This window comes from Leptonychotes weddellii, chromosome 3 (genome assembly GCF_054177405.1).
Source record: "Leptonychotes weddellii isolate Sample4059 chromosome 3, ASM5417740v2, whole genome shotgun sequence".
Classification (NCBI taxonomy): Eukaryota; Metazoa; Chordata; class Mammalia; order Carnivora; family Phocidae; genus Leptonychotes; species Leptonychotes weddellii.
The window spans coordinates 46701181-46720467 of record NC_138371.1 but is presented as its reverse complement, the minus strand read 5'-3'; the positions used below and the strand labels follow the sequence as shown (position 1 = coordinate 46720467).

Here is a 19287-nt window from a genome sequence, read left to right as displayed (position 1 = left end):
TTTATTCATTTGAGACACAGAGATACAGAGAGAGAGAGATACAGAGAGAGCATGAGCAGGACGAGAGGCAGAGGGAGAGGGAGAAGCAGGCTCCCTGCTGAGCCAGGAGCCCGATGTGGGGCTCGATCCCAGGACCCTGGGATCATGACCTGAGCTGAAGGCAGACGTTTAACCATCTGAGCCACCCAGGCGCCCCTCATCAGCTTTTAATAACTGCTCGACTTATGTTTTGGAGAATAAACCTCTAACTAGTCATGTAAGTGCCTCAGTTATAAAAATAATTGCCATGAGAATTATATATATATATATTTTTTTCTGCATAGAGTTTATTTCTTGGCATTCTTGCTGCCAACTCTAGATACCCTAGGGTAAAAAAAAAGAAGCCTAATTTGTTTCTGAGTAATCCCACAATGGCTTTACTATAGAGACCTTTGCTGTACTCATTCATTTCATTGTGCTTTAAACACATCTTATTTTGCTTCTTCATAAACAAGGAGTGTGACTAAATGGTGGAAGGGAAAACATTCTCCAAAACAAGTCCTTTCAAGGAAAAGAGTTAGAAGACTAAAGCTACAAATTCAATGTAAATTGGGTTTAAATTTATTTGGTAGAACAAGAGCCCCTTTCCCTCTTATAGTCTGTATGTCTAGACAGTTTCTCCTATCAAGGATTCAGTGGGTCTGCTCAGATCTGGTTTCAAATCCTGATTTTACCATTTACTATTTGATTTGTCTCTTTTACTGCCTAAAAAATTGAGGATAGTGAAAACTACCCAATAATGCTGAAAGGCTTAAATAGGGTAACATATGTTAAGGGACTTAGCACAGTCCTGACACAAAGTAAGTACTCATTAAATAGCAGTTATTAGATTATTATTTTATTATTGTTATTTACTGCTCATTTCCATTGCATATTTAAAATTCACAAACATTTTAAACATGAAATTACTACACATGCAAACTAATACTTAATTCTGCTTCTCAGTATAAATTTAATTTTTAGTATTAGTATTTAATAATCAACTACAAGTTCATCTAGAAGATGATTCCTAAGATAGTTCTATGTAGCCCACTATCAACATTTCATAGTTCTATATTTATTGAGAACACAATGTAATAATTATACCTTATACTTCCTGACAAAATATTTGACATAGAGTCATAATGTATATTATCAAAATATTGTTTTAAAAAGATCACTGTGTGTATACATATATAGGTATGTGTATATGTGTGTATACACACACACATATAATATTAAATGACCCATTCATGAGTACTTATATTTGTAAGTTGCATTTTCAAGGTAAATTCACTAGAGGCCTATATTTTTTATCCTATCCTTCTGTTATGCTAGTTAGCAGTTTTTTTTATTTTTTAAAGATTTTACTTATTTGACAGACAGAGACATAGCAAGAGAGGGAACACAAGCAGGGGGAGTGAGAGAGGGAGAAGCAGGCTTCCCGCCGAGCAGGGAGCCCGATGCGGGGCTCCATCCCAGGATCCTGGGATCATGACCTGAGCCGAAGGCAGATGCTTAACGACTGAGCCACCCAGGCGCCCATAGTTAGCAGTTTTAAAAAGAATAAAGTCTTATACATTGTTTTGAGAAAGACCACAAAGATGAAAGAAGCAGCATATAGCAACACATAAATTTAAGAGACTTTTGTGAATTTGTAAAAATTCTAGCAGAGACTAAATACCAGAACAAGTTGAAGTTTGAAAATAAAACACACATATAAAACAGCTTTTAGATCCTTTAGGAGCAAGGGGGGAAAAAAGCATTCCAAATTGTTTTTGTTAAGATGTTGTAATATTAGCTTAAAAACAAGAGCAAACAAACAAAAAGAGGTCTTCAACTTTTATATTTCTTTCATCTCTTTCTACAAGGGGAATTTTCCTCCAAGTGAAAATGTGCTATGAGTATTGTTAAAAGAAGTTAAGTTTAGTAACAGCAACAACAAAAAAATGAAAGCGCTGCTTGTTACTTTAAGTTTAGGTTCCCAGGCTCAGTAAAAAAGTATATCACAAGATAATAAAAAGAATAGCAATTATGATCAAAGAGCTATTGCTGTCAACATTTAAAGATACAAGCAAAATAAGTGAGCTGGCAGAAGACTGTAGGAAGTCTTGATGTTTACAGCTGAGAAAATAGTGGAGTTTAGGAACTGTGAACTGTTAATTTGACCTTAATTTGAAGGAAAGACTATTGCAGACTTTTTAAAATGTGGATTCCTAGACACAAGTAAGTTCATTCAAAACAAATCATGTTCCCACAACTTTATTTCTACTCTTTTAGCAGATTATACTATATTAATTGATCAGGACAATGTTCAAAACATATATATATCAGTAAGATATTTGGCAAATATCTCCTGATATTCATATATATATAGAATGGAAAATAATCATGGATTATAATGCATTTAGACAATTCATAATTTTTCAAGGAACCCTACCTAAAGATCAGTGGATATATATGGGCCTGGTAAGTATCTTAGTGATTTGTTTCTTCTTGAGACATTTTGTTCAATATTTTATTATTAGTGACTTTAAGTAAAGTCTTGCTAAAACTCCAAAGCTGGAACGATTTATGTAGGCATTGAATGGTAGAATGAAAGACAAAAACAATCGTACAAAGTGTTTGGATGGGCTGAAAGCCTTCCAGATTAAATATATCAGGGAAGAATGTAAGATCCTTTAACTATTTAAAATCAAAGAAAGAAAGAACAAAGAAGAAAAAGCTTATGTGAATCAAATCTATAGACTTAAAGAGATAATAGGCTGTGTGAGCTTATTGTGTATGGCAGCTGATGTAATATTTTGTGATATTAAGAGAACTATGATATACCCTCATTTGGAATATAGAGTCAGTTCTGAAAATCAGCTTTGAGGGCCATCAGCTGACAAGAGTAATGAAGATGTTAGCTGAAGCTCCAGGAAGGTAGACTTTAGTTCAGAATAGAAAATAATTTTCTAATGGTTAGATTTTATAACAGATTATATAAAAATTTCTCAATTCACTCCCTTTTACTAAAACTGTTTAAAAACAGCTGATATTGAAAGTCTGCTAGGATTCAAAGAAAGATTTCTTGCTTTGAGTAGGAATTTTTTCCAAGCTTTATTGAAATATAACTGACACATGACATTGTTTAAGTTTAAGGTGTACAATATGATGATTTGATACATGTACATACTGCAAAATGATTACAACAATAAGATACTCCATCACTTCACATAATTACCTTGTGTGTGTGTTTGTGTGAGATAAGAACATTTAATATCGGCTATCCTAGAAATTTAAAAGTATTTAATACAGTATTGTTAACTATAGTTACTGTGCTGGACATTACATCCCCAGAACTCTTTACTGTTATAACTGGAAGTTTGTACCCTTTGACTAACATCTCCCCATTTCCTCCACCCCCAGCCCCTGACAACTACCATTCTACTGTTTCTATAAATTTAGCTTTTTTTAGATTCTACATATATGTGCGATCATACAGTATTTGCTTTTCTCCTTCTGACTTATTTTTTTTCCCTTAATTTAAATTTTAGCTAATATACAGTGCAATACTGGTTTCTGGAGTAGAATTCAGGGATTCATCACTTACATACAACACCCAATGTTCATCACAAGTGCCCTCTTTAATACTCATCACCCATCTAGCCCATCCCCCCTCCACCTCCTTCCATCAACCCTCAGTTTGTTCTCTATCCTTAAGAGTCTCTTATGGTTTGTTTCCCTCTCTCCTTTTTTTCTTTTCCCCATTCCCATATGTTCATCTGTTTTCTTTCTTAAATTTCACATTTGAGTGAGATCATATGATATTTGCCTTTCTCTGACTTATTTCACTTAGCATAATACACTTTAACTCCATCCATGTCATTGCAGATGGCAAGATTTCATTCTTTTTGATGGCTACTATTCCATTCTTTATTCATTCATCAGTCGATGGACATTTGGGCTCTCTCCATAATTTGGCTATTGTTGATAATGTTGCTATAAACATCAGGGTGCATGTACCCCTTCGAATCTGTATTTTTGTATCCTTTGGGTAAATATCCAGTAGTGCAATTGTTGAATCATAGGGTAGTTCTATTTTTAACTTTTTGAGGAACATCCATACTGTTCTCCAGAGTGGTTGCCCAGTTTGCATTCCCACCAACAGTGCAAAAGGTTCCCCCTTTCTCCACATCCTTGCCAATACCTGGTGTTTCTTGTGTTGTTAATTTTAGCCATTCTGACAGGTGTGAGGTGGTATCTCATCATGGTTTTGATTTGGACAGACCCCTTAATTATGATATAATACTTTTCTTCATCTCTTGTTACAGTCTTTGTTTTAAAGTCTAGTTTGTCTCATATAAGTATGGCTACTCCGGCTTTCTTTTGATGTCCATTAGCATGATAGATGGTTCTCTATCTCCTCACTTTCAATTTGCAGGTGCCCTAGGTCTAAAAGGAGTCTCTCCTAGGCGGCATATAGGTGGATCTTGTTTTTTTAATCCATTCTGATACCCTCTGTCTTTTGATTGGAGCATTCAGTCCATTTACATTCAGAGTGATTATTGAAAGATATGAATTTAGTGCCATTGTGTTATCTGTAGAGTTGGTGTTTCTGGTGATGTTCTCTGGTCCTTTCTAGTCTTTGGCACTTTGGGTCTTTTTTTGTTTATTTCTTTCCTCCACTCAAAGAGTCCCCCTTAAAATTTCTTGCAGGGTTGGTTTCCTGGTCACAAATTTCTTTAGCTTTTGTTTGTCTGGGAAACTCTTTATCTCTCCTTCTACTCTGAAATGACAGCCTTGCTGGATAAAGAAACCTTGACTGAATATTTTTCTCATTCAGCATGTTGAATATTTCCTGCCATCTTCTTCTGGCCTGTCAAGTTTCTGTGGACAGATCAGCTGTGAGCCTGATCTTCCTTTTTAGGTTAAGGACTTTTTCCCTTGCTCCTTTAAGGATTCTTTCCCTGTCTGTGTAGTTTGTGAATTTGGCTATGACATTGCCTTGGTGATGGTCGGTTTTTGTTGAATTTAATGGGAGTTCTCTGTGCTTCTAGGATTTTGATGTCTGTGTCCTTCCCCAGATTAGGGAAGTTTTCAGCTATAATTTGTTCAAATAAATCTTCTGCCCCTTTTTCTCTCTTCATCTTCTGGGATTTCTATGAAAAGAATGTTATTGGGGCACCTGGGTGGCTCAGTCATTAAGTGTCTGCCTTTGGCTCAGGTCATGATCCCAGGGCCCTGGGATCAAGCTCCGCATCAGGCTCCCTGCTCCGCGGGAAGCCTGCTTCTCCCTCTCCCACTCCCCCTGCTTGTGTTCCCTCTCTTGCTGTGTCTCTCTCTGTCAAATAAATAAATAAAATCTTAAAAAAAAAAAAAGAATGTTATTATGTCTTAATAAGTCACTGAGTTCCCTAGGTCTACCTTCATGATCATTATTTTTCTTTCCCTCTTCTTTTTGGCTTCATTATATTCTATAATTTCATCTTCTATATCACTGACTCACTCCTCTGCTTCATCCATCCTTGTTTTTATGGCCTGCACTTGTGTTTGCATCTCAGTTATAGCATTTTTAATTTTGGCCTGACTAGATTTTAGTTTTTTTATCTCTGCAGTAAGGGATTCTCTAGTGTATTCTATGCTTTTTCCAGCCCAGCTAGTATCCTTATAATCGTTGTTTTAAATCCTAGTTCAGACATCTTACCTATATCTGTATTGATTAAACCCCTGACCATGAGTTCTACTTCCCATTCTTTCTTTTGGGGTGAATTTCTCTGCTCATCATTTTGTCCAGAAAAGAAAAGAAGAAAGAGAAACAAAACAAAACAGAAAACAAAACCCAAAAACCAAAAAAACTAGATCTTGGTTGTGTTTTTGTCTGCTTATTAAAAGAATCTAGATTCCAAAATACTATATATATATATACACACACACACACGATATACATATAAAGAAAAATGGAAAAAATAATAAAAATTTTTAAAAAGGGAATTGAAAAAAATAAAATAAATGAAAAATAAAAAGTAAAGAATAAAAGTAAAAAGGAAGTTATATCCTGTTTCCCTTAGAGAGGAAGCTTTGCAGCACTCTGTGGTCAGCAGACTTCGTGTGAGCAAGTTGTTTTTGCTGGTCTTTTGGGGAAGGGGCCTGCTGCGCTGATTCTCAGGCTGACTTAGTTCAGTGGAAATGAATCTCCAGGGCGTATGGAGGCAGGGCTTGGTGTACAAGGCTCCAGCCTCCACTAGGTGGTGCTGTTTCAATCCCTGAAGGCTTTCAGCACCGATGGGCTGGATGAATATGGCTGTGCCCCACTCTCTAGCCCCAGAGCTGAAAGTTCATGCCCCCCACTCTTCAGTGAGCCCTCACAGAAGAGCATGATCAATCACCCCCGTTGTGCCATCTAGCTTATATCATTTAAGCAAAATACCTTCAAGGTCCATCAGTGTTGTCACAAAAGGCAGAATTTCATTCTTTTTTATGGCTGGATAATATTCTATGGTATATATATAGAGAGAGAGAGAGCGCGCGCGCGAGAGAGAGAGCCACATTTTTTTTATTCCATCATCCATCCACAAACACTTACGTTGCTTCCAGGTCATGACTATTATGAATAATGCTGCAATGAACACAGGGGTGCAGACACCTCTTTGAGAGTGTGGTTTCATTTGTTTTGGATATATACCCAGCATTGGGATTACTGGATCATATGGTGGTTCTATATATAATTTGTTGAGGAACTACCACACGGTTTTCCATAGTGACTGTTCTCAACTTACAAACCCACCAACAGTGCACAAGGGTTCCCTTTTCTTTACATCCTCGCCAGCACTGCTTATTTCTTGTCTTTTTGATAACCACTTTAATAGGTGTGAGAGGATATCTCATTGTAGTTTTGATTTGCACTTCCTTCCTTAAAATTATGTATGAAACTCCAAACATTGAGCCACCAGAGAAATCAAAGAAGGAATTAACTAGTAAAAGATGATGGCCAAATATTAGAAGAGTAAAATAACATAAAAATCAGCATTTTTAAAATTCAGTATTCACAGAGTTATGTTTAGATGAGTGCAAAATGCATTTGGTCAACCACTTCATGTTCAAATTCATGTGTGTGGAAGTAAACTTGATCCATCTGTTCCCGAATTATTTTCTCAAACCACCAACATTTTATTTTACAAGAACTGATTTCCAAGAAGTCTTATGATATCCCTGACCTCCTGCCAAACCTGCTCAAAAAGTCTGAAATATGGCTACTGTACTGAACCTTCTCAAATATGCTGGGTTTTTTTTAATTAAGAGCAAAAAAACAGGCAAAAAAGTATTTATCTGCTACATTGCCATTCATGCTGAAACCAAGCATAATACATGAACAAAAAGACAGAAGATCAACACAGTATCCATTTTTACTATATATATGTCCAGATACAGTATAATACAAATTATCTAGACAGCAAGCCTTGTATAAGCAGTTTACACATATGCCAGGAGTTTAAAAGGGGAATGGATGACCAAGGACAAATTCATGTTCCCCCTGAAGAATGACTTAAATCATATACATCACCAGTGAAGTTTCTCCATCTACCCTTTGGCTGCTCCTTTGTGTTATAGGCATATCTTGCCTAGTCTACCTCTTCACTTTGTTCTTAGGGTTGTCACGTGGGCCATCCACTTCTCTAGTTCTCCACCCTCTGGGCATTGTCATCCTTTCCCATGGCATCACTGACCACCTAGATGCTCCTGACTCCCAGACCTGTATCTTCACTCTGCTTTCACTTCTAAGAGTGACAATTTCTGAACTCTTCCTACTTGGATCATCAGTAAGTCCCTCAAAATCAACAATTCCATGAGCACTCAAACTATGAGTCAGAAATCGATACAATATTTGGCTTCCTTCTCCCCTTTTGTCACTCCCCTCCTTCCCCCAGTCAGTCACAAAGTCCAGTCCATTCTTTCTCTTAATCAGCTCTCTAACCTCGTTCAAATCATCATATTCTATCACCGTAATTACTGGAATACCTTCCTAGCTGAACTAGCTATATATCCAAATGGACTCCTACAATCCATTCTCCATACAACTGTCAGAACAATCTTTCTACAAGGGAAATCTAATAATGCCTTTTTCTGCTTAAAACCCATCAGTGGTTTCTCATTCCTTTAGAATAAAGTCCAAACTTCTTAATATTATTACAAAACCCCATATTATCCAACTCCTTCTTAAGTCTTCACCCTCTTCTCTCTGAACCTAACCCTGGCATTCCATAGTCCAATATTTGAGTTCTGTTCAATTTCTAAATAATTGTCATGCTCTCTCACACCTCAGGACATTCCCACAAATTGTTTCTTCTGATTAAAATCTCTTCTCCTCCCTAGTCCCACTCCAGCCAAGTTCCTTGCCCCATCAACTTTCCCTACTCCACCTACCTTTGCTGTCCATGTCAGCTTGGATGTCTTTTCCTCCAAGAAGTCTTTCTGGCTCTGTCAAAGCTAAGTTTGATACCCTTGACATATGCTTCTACCACACCTGGGCATCCTCTATGACAGCCTTTATTTATCACACTGTACCGTAGTTGTGTCTTTGCCTGTCTCTTTCAATAGAGTTTAAGTTCTCTAGAAGGGTTGGATTCCATTTCCCAGCAGGATGCCCTATGCATATTATACATGCAATAAACTATTGTTAATACTGGATGTATTTTAGATCCCTGGTGACAGCCTTGTTAAAAAACACAATCTGTCATATAACTGATAAACTGCATTTAAGTATGGGTTTTCATTTAATTTTCCTCTTATATCACCATTCATAGGAAAAAATGTTTAAAGACATAAAAATAAATATAAAGCTATTTTCCCTCCTGATACACACACACACACACATTTTTTTCTGTTGTCCTATCTGAACTTGGTGCTAAACATACTGAAGTAGTATCTAATTATAGTACTTTTTCCTCTAATGACTATAAATAGTCATTGCTTTCTATAATGTGAAATCCTCAAGTAAATTATATATGAGACAAAAAAATTGAGAGATAGCATGAAGGTTAAGATTTCCAGGACAGGTAAAATACCAAGAGTTGAAAAGAGAACATGATTCCATAGATATTTAATTCCTTCAATCTTAAAACTGAATGAATAAAGTATCTTTTCTTGAAAAATATTACTCAGAATGTGAGGTAAATGTTTATAGATGATCTACTGACAAAAGCTAACTTCTATATTTTCCAGGACTTTTAAGATTTTTCTACAAAAGTTATGTAGAGTAGAATTTTAAAGATAGTTCCACTGGCCTTTCTTTTCATTACTAACAGAAACATATTTACCACCAGTGATAGGATGCCTTCACTTGATTAAACCATGAAAATATTATCATGTTGTTATAGGTACTCACATGTACTCAGTGTGTAGAGTGACACTTTGTAACTTTTAGGAATATATCTTCCATTTACAACTAAAAAAGGGACGTTTGCCTTTTGTTATAGAACATTCTCATTAAAAGGAGATTGCTATTTTACTTTATGTCATTTTACAATGGTCTACTCATAGTAGAATTACTCAGATAAAATTATTTTGAAATTCACGGTGGTGTGTCTACACAGTTGAAACACAAAAGAGTTTGGGAAAAAATTAAAGTGTTTTTCAATGGAGGGTATCAAATAGCATGATTAAAAAATAAGCAGAATTAATAAGTCACTGTCAATTTTGACAGCTAGTATAAAAAAAAGAGGAAATATTCTATAGACTGAAAAGACTACTAAATATACGAAATATTCCAAATACTGCTAAGCAGCTAATTCTTTTCCAACTCCAGTGCCTCTCAGACCCAGCTCTAAAGTTCTCAAAATTTCCACAAAATTTTCTATCATTACTGTTCAAAAGATTGACCTCATTTGAATAATGTTCTCTCATGTTCACCTCAATCATTTCTCCTAGTCTTACCTTTAAGGCACCTAGTTATAGGACTTCATCTGGGGTCTCTGCTAAGAATATCTTTGTGATATCCTATGTGATAAAATAATGAAATTATTTTAGTGTTTTAAATTGGTTAAAAGCTGAATTATTCAAATCCTAACTAGTTTTAAGTTTATTAGGTCAAAATGACACAGAGCACTTTGTTGGGAAGATTAATAAGTGCTTATTAAATAATGACTTGATTGGTTGTCTGCATTGCCTGAAACATCTGATCATCTTAAATAAATCTATAAAACTGATGCAAAAATAAAATGTATAATTTATAATCAGTTCTTTAGGTAATTCTATGAAAAGGATATTGAATTTTTAAAAATTAGAATTACTAAAACAAGTGTAGATGATTAAACTGATGTCATTCCCCACCGCCTCTTGAAAAAAAATAAAAAACATGCATTAAAGAAATCAGTTTCTTTTCCTGGAGCAAATGTGCGAAATCTAAACTCCAAATAGGCAGAAAAACTTTACCAATGGTTGAAAATCACAACTGATAAGATGATGCAACAGTTCTTTGGCCCTCATGTTAAGCTAGTTCTGTGGTAGGATAAAATGTTTTATAAGAGACACTAAGTTTATAAAAATCAAAAATACTAATGAAAAGCAGACTTCTGAGGTTTTAAACGATCTGATTTTTCTGTTCTTCTTCTACTGTGTTTGGAAATGGCAGCAGAAATGATGAAATATAAACATAAAAGAAGTTTGGAAGATTTCTAACCTCTCTCACAAGACAATTGCTGGTTTAGAGTTCTTAATAAACCAACATGATCCATTTTGTGTTTTTCTTGTCATCTCCTTCACTCTTTCCGCATAGAATACTTTGTACCTGATTCTCATCTAAAATGAACTATTTTGTAGAGGGCTTCTGAGAGATAAAAACCTATATGGTAATGAGGTTGGGTCTCTACTTCTATCAATTAAAAGTGGAAAGCTATAAATAACACTGAAAGAACAATACAGCTGTGTGAATCTTGGCACAACAGGATGAAACTATTTCTACTGTTTGCTTCTTTTCCCCATGTCCCCTTTCCAGCGCATATAAATTCATTGCTCTGGTGGTTTTAATGTGGGCACCAGTTTTGACTAAATCTAAGAGCTCAAAGAAAAACACAGCTGAAACCACTGCCTAGTGGCTTAACTCACAGCCCCAAATGATAGGCCTCCGACAGAGCCCAGAAGGCTTTCAGCAAAAAGGCTGCTGACTAGAGCTCATTTTGAAAAGTGGAGAGTTTGATAGTAAGTCAAGAAAGAGGCTTCACTATAGCTGTCTTAGGAGATTTTGCATTGCTCTACTAAAAAGAAGCAGTGAGTGTTCTACTCCTCTACTCTATGTAAGAAATACATGATAGATTTCTCTGGCACTTTAGACCGGCTGATTCTATGCTAGAATGCTAAAATCACAAGGTAATGACACATACAAAATGACGAGCTGAGCTGTGCATGGCAATTTCTTTCATTTGTAAATGATTTATCTTATTCAGTCCTGAAGGCTTACGGGTCAGTGATTGTTCTTCAACTAGTAGACCTAAAGCCATCTATAGAATTTCTGTCTTTAACTCTGTCCTTCTCTGTATGGCACAGCCACAAAAGATCTCAACACTTGTGATCCAAGGGTCTTTGGAAAGAAAGATGTTCTACCTTCAAATATGTTAGATACCAAAATAGAGAATCTGCTGAAATGTGATGATTTAGATTTCACTGCTGTTTTCAGAGATCTGATGGTAAATTCCTCCTGAGACTGTCAAAGATAGCGCCAATGTCCCTGTGATTAAATCTCTAGGGCACCTCAAGAAGAAGGCTATAAATTGCTTTCCTTCGTTGCTACTCCTCTACAGAACAGAATTAATTTTTCTCCCACAAATTAGTGCTAGGAAAAATTAAAAGAAAAGCTGATTGCAAGGACACTAAGGACCTAGGATAGTATCCCAGTTTTCTGCCAAAGCAGATAACACCATTTATTAGACAAGGAATGGAACATATAACTGTAAGATATGCTGAGCAAGTCTTCAGTTTTATTCCTCTAGTCCCACACAATCACCAAAATCCCTGGATTCTCTGTTCCCCTACAGTACCCTCTGCCAGTGGCCGAAGAGGATTTGTCAGCCTCTCACTCTGTGATGTCTCTGATCTCTAGTTTGTTCTGCAGGTCTGGATGCATTCTGTAATTTATCTTGCTTTTCTAGGTGTAATAAGTGGTATCACTGGCCTGCTGTGAACTGGTACAGACTGCCCCAAGCAAAACCTCAAAATTTAATATTAAAGCAGGTATTTTGTTGTTGTTCTGTTTATTTTCCTAGCTCTGTAACTATCCCATGTAATTTCTATTGTCTCTTAGTAAACATTCTCTAACAGCCCAGACTCTCCATGGCTGTGACCCTGGTCTTAATGCTTAGTTTCATGAAAGTTGATCTTTACAACCTATTTATATGACCCCACCAGCTTGTACTGTAACCTGAAATCCCAGTTCTGGTCTTTAGGACTGAATTGCCTCTCAGAACTCTATCTGATGACACTGTTCCACTTCGGTCTTTCAGATACAAAAATGCTGCCTCTCTCCCCCACTTGACACTCTGCAACCTTCTGCTTGTTAACTCGTAATAGTATCTCTGGACCACCCATTCAGATGCCACCCCCACCGGTTCTCTGATCAGTGTCACACTCTGGTAACAGATTCCATGCATTGATCCCACAGCCTTGCTTAATTATCTTATTCTAGGCCCTTGCCAAAATAAGTACTAATCTTGCCCCACTTAGTCATACCTGTCCACTTGTCATCCATAAGCCAGTACTTGTATTTTTATAATAAAGTGGAGTATAAAACAACTGCAAACCTGAGAGGAAATTTCAAAGAAAAATACTGTAATGTAGAAGGTTTTTTTTCCACATCATTTATCAATTTGGATGTGCTTTATATATATTTCCTAGAGTGTGAGTCCCAGAACACAACTGACTGCAATTTCAACCAGATTGTATTATAGCAGTCAAATATTTTCTCTTGACTAACTTATAGAATAATTTAGATGCTGGCTAGTGTGTAAAGTCTGTGCAATTGTAGTATTTACTCTCTTGTCAGTAGATTAGTAGAAGAGGTAAAAATCAACTTCTAGTAATATTTACTATGGCAGCTGGAATATTGTGGTTTAATGAGGGAGTTTTTCAGTGCAGAATTAACCAGGGAAAAGTGGTAAGGTTCATAAGAGCTGGTCCTGGCTTTTCTTGGTAACTAAACATCATTACCACATGAGCTGCAGTATTTCCATTGATGGACACTTTTAAAAAGTAAAAAAAATCAATCAAGAGATTATTACTTCGTCATCATGCTTCATAAACTTACATGACCTCTATTTTTCAATTTAAACTTTGCTGCGAAGGCATATGGAATTCTTAGAGATACATTAGATGAGTCTCACTGCCTCAGAAGACACGTAGAATATATTTTTTAATAAAAAATGTGACTAGCATATAGGAATGAATGTTGATAAATAATGACCTCTCCATATCTATTTCCACTCTTCAAATATATTTAAGCCATCTGTTTTTGGATATAAAGATGCATATGAAATATTTCAGGTCTAGTGAAGGTGGATGGTTAATATTTTCTAAAACAAAAAATATGATAATACAATCATTCATACTATATATTTTTCTTATATTTTTAAAAAAATTATAAAACATCGATTATAGATTGATGATTTTTAATGGTAAATTTGGTAGAAAAAGTATTAAGTGACACTGTATGTAACAAGAATTTTAGCAAAATAAATAAAAAATTTACTTTTTTTTTTGGTTCAAGGTAATCCAGGAAATTAGTCTGATCTCTTTCAGGATTTATTTTAAGGGATGGTTTTGAATAATTATAGTTTAAGTATAAAGGTGTCAATGACCTCTGCTCCTACAATCACTACCTTTAGAAGGATCTGTCTGCAGAAGCACTGTCTTAGATTGCCTCATATGGGATAGAGGCAATATTTTTTCAGTTATTAATAAAAGTTATGGAAAGTGCTGTAAGTTAATGGATTGAACACTTAATTACATATACAACAAAATACTTAATTGATAGGAAATTAAGAACCTTGAATCAATTTTCACCCAGGTTTTTGTTAATGTAACATAAGCAGTCAATTTATCATATGAAATAAATCTACACAGCAGAAAGCTTGGTGGTATCATGGTATGATGACCAACTAGAATGTGGGGGTTATACACAAAATTTTTCTAGATTTTAGAATTCTTTTCACCTGACTTTATAGCCATCTTCCTAGATAGAGAAATATGTACTAATTAGAACATCAAGTGACAATCTTAAGTATCCCTACAAGGAGACAATCCAATAGAAGCCTCAATGTGGATGGCAAAGAGACATTTTTTTTTTTTTTAAGATTTTATTTATTTATTTGAGAGAGAGAATGAGATAGAGCATGAGGGGGGGAGGGTCAGAGGGAGAAGCAGACTCCTTGCTGAGCAGGGAGCCCGATGCGGGACTCAATCCCGGGACTCCAGGATCACGACCTGAGCCGAAGGCAGTCACTTAACCAACTGAGCCACCCAGGCGCCCGGCAAAGAGACATTTAAAAGACGCCATTCCAATGTTCATTCTTGAACTTTCCTTTGGTAAAGTCAATAGGGATGAGAGAATCTGATTTTTCTTAATCTATTATTCCAACAAAGTCATAGGCAACTAACAGATTAAAGCACAGTTTTTTATGGCAACTGCTACAAAGAAGAAAAGCTATGGAAACTAAATTTATCACACTGCAGTTAAATGATGGAGTATATACACTGGCTCAAGTGAGTGCCACTGACCACAAAAGCAATTCAAAATTGATATTTATAATAAAGTTCTGCATATGCTTTAGGTGGCCAGAGATGTTCCATGCCGAATTGGTCAGATAAAATAAGAATCAGTGAAAACAAACCTACAGTCTTTGCCACGGAAACCAAAGGATATTGGGAAATCTCAATTTCCTTCCTCCTGTTTGAGCAGGCATTATTTGGCTCTAACTCTGTTAATAGTTACGTTTAGACAATGCCAAAGGAATGCCTTGATAAATAAAATAATCTAGCTGGGGTGTGTGTGTAAAAGAGAGACTTGTCATCACACATAATAATGGTGGTTTTGTGAAATTCAATCCTACTGTAGTGAATTCTATTGGACTGGATGATGACTGGTCACACTACTTTCTCCTATGACAGTCCCACATCAAAACAAATGCGAGATCATTGCAACAACACAACAGAATGTTGCTTCACTGCTTCAACCTTGATGAAAGGAAATTATCTACCACATTTTAGAATTAGTTATTTCTGTTTTTGTCTTTTGGTGTGAAATAACTGAAATCACAAAATATGCATTTTTTTCTTATTGTGCTCTAATATTTTCAGTAAAATAAAATGATATGATCATATAACAAACATGTATGATTATATTTTGTTGTCAGGTGACTAAATAGACTAAATTTCTTTCAGTTAATTAGAACAAGTCTCCAATGAGTGAAGTGGAAAAAAAACATATGTTTGAATTCTAAACAAAATGTAATTTATGTTTCTTTCTTTGATACTTCCCAAAAACTCAGAGTAGAGAAGAAATATAAGCTATTTTGGAGTTAGGCAAAACAGGCTTATAATATAAAACAAAATTCCATGTTTTTTAAAAAGGCTTTATATCTGGCTAACCTAATCAGTTCAAGACAAATATTAATAAGAAAAACTAACCAAGAAGAATAAAAACCTTTTTCATTGAATTAAGCAATGAGTGAAGTCTACACAGTTGCCTTGGAAAGACACTGTTTTAGTGTGTGTTATAGTCAGAAAGTAGGAAAGCACAAGGCTGAATGACTGGACACCATTTTGTTCTTAAAATAATAGGTTCTGAGTCCTGGGTTGAATTCTGAAAACTCCTAGGGCATAAATTAAATATTAAGAAACACCACTGATTGGAGTGCCTGGGTGGCATATTGGGTTAAGCCTCTAACTCTTGGTTTCAGCTCAGGTCGTTATCTCAGGGTCTGAGATGGAGCCCTGAGTGGGCTCCCCGTTCAGGGTGGAGTCCGCTTGAGTTTCTCTCTTCCTCTCCCTCTGCCCCTCCCCTCTGTGCTCTCTGTCTAAAATAAATAAGTAGATCTTAAAAAAAAAAAAAAGAAACACCACTGGCATTTAATGATCCAATGGATTAGAATACATGCATTGTTAAGTGGATCATATTTGATATTTACTTAAAAGATGATAGCAAAAGATTTTGCATTGATAGAATTGCTCAATTCAATATATTCACAGCTATCTGATAATCACCCAGATACTTCCAGTGATTATATCAAATAATTGTGATTGCTGTCCTCAGCCAATACTTCCTGTTTGCCTACCCCTATACAAGGGAGGGGAAATTCATTAGAAGGTTCCATAACTTCTAAAAATCTAGTAATCAAGATATAAGATTAAAATAAACAATAGTGCTATATACTATTCATTCTGCTTGTCTATTTTTTTATTTTTATTTTTTAAACTTATTTATTTATTTTTTGCTGCTTGTCTATTTTGGTTTCTTACTATATGAAATATCAACTCTCTGCACTGTGGACTTACACAGAAATTTCACTACATATACGTGTTTCTATATATCCACACGATACATATAGTTTTTCATTATAAAAGTAATGCATGTTCACTAGAAAAAAAAACAGTACAGGGAGAGAGAAGATGGAATGAGTTATTCAATCATCGAGAGATAATTACAGTTAAGATACTGAATATATCCTTCTATGACTATACATTCATTTCTCTATCATCTCTCTCCAGATAGTTTATCTATACTTTATGAAATAAAAATACCATACCTATAGTTTTGAAATCCTTTTAATTTATACAGTATATGCCTTCATGTCAATAAATGCAGATCTGTATCATTGTCTTTAGGGAGTTACTCTTTGATGAACTGCTCGTTCAGTTTTTGGACCACGGGCTCAGTCTCTCAGCTTTGGCACTCACCTCAGAGTCAGGAAAGGGTAACTGGGCCAATAAGTCAAGAGGCGGGGAGACCCCCGTCCCGCCCCCGCTCCCCATGGCGGCTAGGGTCGGGGAGGCAGAGCCGCCAGGGCGCCGCGGGAGGCCAGCCCTGGAGCCCGCGCACAGCCAATTCAGCAGCAGCGGTGCTTTTCCCCGTACCCCCGCTCTCTTCACCCTTACCCGCAGTGCCCACGCCCGTTTTGGCCACAGTGGATGGACAGGAAAAGTTTGAAACTGAAGTAACCACACTGGATAACGCGCTTCCGGGTGGCATCCCCAAACCAGTGTGGACAATTTTGTACGGTAGGAATTCTTATTAATTCAGAATCGCGATATGAGGCAAAACATCTTAGTGGAGAAACTGGCATTTTCCTACCGATGGATCTGAGCAAAGAAGTTCTGCTTACCTTGGAAAAGCGCAGGCTATTCTATGTGTCAGCCAGGCGTCGAGAGCGCCTCGTGCACCGCGTCTGCTGACTGTAAAGGCCGGCGCACCGCGGCGGGTTTGCTGCCGCCGTCCCGCACCCCAGGCTCACAGGGGAAGACAGGACAAGACGCGCAATGTCCGTCTGAGCTGGAGGCCCTCCATAGGCGGCCTGACCCAGAACCGCTTCTCTCCGAGGTGATTCCTAGGGCCGCTCAGCGGGAGAACACAGTGGGTCTCCACTGTTTCTGCGCCACAGAAAATACAGCGAAGATAGATGGACGAGTACTTCATTCCTCACAAACTACTAAATACACCCCAGACCCCACGGCGTGGGCTGGGATGGGTCGGAGCATGCGCACCTGGTGGAACGCGCCAGGAAGTACCTCCTGGGAACCCGCCGCGCCTGGGCCTGTGAGGAGGCTGAAGACGTGGACAGATCAGTGTCCACGGGGAGAGGTTGCCAGGCTGGAAAACGACCTGTCCGACGTTAGCCTGGGCCCTGCCCCATTCCCTGAGCTCACGCACGTCAGGATAGGACTGGAGAGCTGTTACTTCTTGGAGGAAGATTTCATCCCTTCCTGTGCAGAACAGGTTGGGAGGCGGCGGCTCCTTCTCACCCGGCGGCCCAGCACGGGAGTATTTGCCAGGCTCAACGTCAGCGTGCTCAACAGGCACCACCGGGTGTACAGCACAGCGCCCCCCAGGCCGCCCCCCCCACCCCCCCGCCCTCAGCTACAGGGACACGGACCTCTTGTGCGTCCACGCCAGGGCCGACCCTGGACAGGTTCGAGAAAGGGTGGAAATCATCACGAAGAAATTCATTTTAATGGCTGGAATGTGGGGGTGGTGGCGCTGGAGCGAACCAAGGCGCGGCTCATGTCCATGCTCATGCTGAACCTGGAGTGCAGGCCTGTGATCTTCGAGAATGCGGGGAGGCAGGTGCTGGCGACCCGTTCCAGAAAGCTGCCCTGGAGCTGTGCACACTCATCAGCTATGCGAAGCTAGAAGACATCCTCGGTGTCGCTTCTAGTTGTTCCACGGGAAGCCTACAGTGGCGGCTCCGGGTGATTTACTGACCGGCTGACTCTCAAGCCCTCCGGCTGCGTTGTGGAGTGAAGACACACGCCTGTGCAGAACATCTGGGTTCTTCTGATAGAGGCCCTCCGAAATCCCACCCAGATCGCGAGCTCTAGACAGAGCCCGTGTTGAGGCACGTTTCTTGGGTGTGAATTTAGTGCCAAATTTCACAAGCGGTGCAAAGTGTAGGACCTTTCTGTTAAACTTGAACAAATTTAATGCCACGGAGCACAGATCAATTTCCAGCCTTCAGTATTAAATGTGCCACTCAGTGGAATAAAAGGTTTACCTTCACCATTGCAGCGAGAAATAGGATGAAGTGCAGGAACGTTAAACTCAGCCTGCTGTAGAAAACCAGGTTAGTGTTCCTACCACTGTCCTGTGTTCCCTGAGATTAGCAGTCGCCAGTGTGTCAGCCAGCGCCAGACTGCCTCCTCACAGGGGCGGGAGGGCTAGTCAGGAGTAAGAAACCCAGCATGGGGCAGGGTTTCTTACAATTGCTGGCTAGGGTAACTGCAAAGCCTGTGAACATTTTAAAAGGTAGGAGACAAAGGAGCTCTAGGTTCTGCATGTCTGGATGTTTCAGGAGAATTAAAGTCAGATGGCTTTGGTAATATAGGATAGCTTTGTGGTTTGCAAACTTGAACAACTACCCCCCACCCCTGCCCAGGGGCCCCAAGTGGGAACCCACATTGACCACCTCCAGTAGTGGTGATGCTGCAGTAATCCCTGGCACCTGGCAGTCAGGGGATTGCACAACATCTGGCTGCAGTTTGGTTGGAGAAGAGAGTCTCCAAGTCCTATTTTTTTCTTTTTTAAGTAGG

At 38.1% G+C, this 19287-nt stretch overlaps 1 protein-coding gene and 1 pseudogene across 2 annotated transcripts in view; both read left to right on the top strand.

The window, feature by feature from the left end:
- The window catches only part of PPP1R1C (protein phosphatase 1 regulatory inhibitor subunit 1C), a 113204-nt gene that overhangs the window by 34502 nt on the left and 59415 nt on the right, over nucleotides 1-19287 (top strand). The window lies entirely within an intron of this gene.
- Nucleotides 17390-18470, top strand: LOC102732114 (mitochondrial-processing peptidase subunit alpha pseudogene; annotated as a pseudogene).